The following is a 1,216-nucleotide window of genomic DNA, read 5'->3' as shown; positions in this document are numbered from 1 at the left end:
CTACATTGACGCATTTCAACATCAATTCCTCAAATGCAACGAAACCAAATGACTGACAGCGCGAATCCCCCCCCCCCTCCTCCTCCTCCTCCCATTACCTTAGTCAGAAATGAAAACGAAGAGGAAGAAGATGAAGATGAAGAAGAAAAAAAAACAGAACAAGAAGAAGAAGAAGAAGAAGAAGAAGAGGAAAGAAAAAACAAGAACAAGTAGAAAAAGAAGAAGAAGAAACAAGAACAAGTAGAAGAAGAAGAGCAAGAAGAAGAAAAAAAAGAAAAAGAAGGAGAAGAAAAAGAAGTATAAGAAGAACAAGAACAAGATGAAAAGGGAAGAACAAGAACAAGAAGAGGAAAAAGAAGAAAAGAAGAAGAACCAAAAAAGGGCTTCATCGCCTCAGGAAGAGGGGGGGGGGGTCGTGGGAGATGGAGGGGGGGGAAGAATAGGGGGTTAGGGGGAGTGAGGAAGAGAAGGAGAATAGTGGGAGTTTGGAAGATGGGAGAGAGGGGGAGAGAAAACAGAATAAAGGAAGCAGAGGAGAAAATAAGGATAATCATAAGACCACGATAAGAGGAGAAAAGGGAAGTAGGAGAGAGAGGGAACAGGTAGGTGGGGGGGCGGAGTTAAAGGGAGGAGGGGGAGGGGGTAAAAAGAATGGGGGGGGGGTTGAAGTTTGGATTTCGGGCATTTCCTGCGGCGAGGAGCGAGAGGAGGGGGTGTCGGTGGGGGGAGGCAGGGGAAGGGGGGAGGGGGAGGGGGTGTCGGTGGGGGGAGGCAGGGGAAGGGGGAGGGGGAGGGGGAGGAGGAGGACAGGGGGAGGGGGAGGAGGAGGACGGGGAGGAGGGGGAGGGGGGAGGAGGAAGGGGAGGAAGAGAGGAGGAGAGGTAGAAGAAGGAGCAAGGAGAGGAAAAGGATGATGAGATGAAGCAGAAGAGGGGAAGAAACGAAGGAGGAAGAGGATGTCTAGGAAGAAGCGGGAGGGGGAAGAAAGAAGAATAGGAGAAGGAAGAAGGATGAGAGGAGACAGAGGAAGAGGAGAAAGAAGAGAGAAGGTGAAATGAGGAAGAAGAGGAGAGGAAGGAACAAGTGGATAAAGCCATAGAGGAGGAGGATACCTGGAAGGAGGAGAAGGAGGAGGAAGAGGAGGAGGAAAAAGAGGAGGAGGAGAAGGAGGAGGAGGAGGAGGAGGAGGAGAAAAGGAGGAGGGGGAAGAAAAGCG

This window comes from Penaeus monodon, chromosome 10, assembly GCF_015228065.2.
Source record: "Penaeus monodon isolate SGIC_2016 chromosome 10, NSTDA_Pmon_1, whole genome shotgun sequence".
NCBI lineage: Eukaryota > Metazoa > Arthropoda > Malacostraca > Decapoda > Penaeidae > Penaeus > Penaeus monodon.
The sequence above is the reverse complement of the archived record's forward strand: the minus strand, read 5'-3'. Positions refer to the sequence as shown.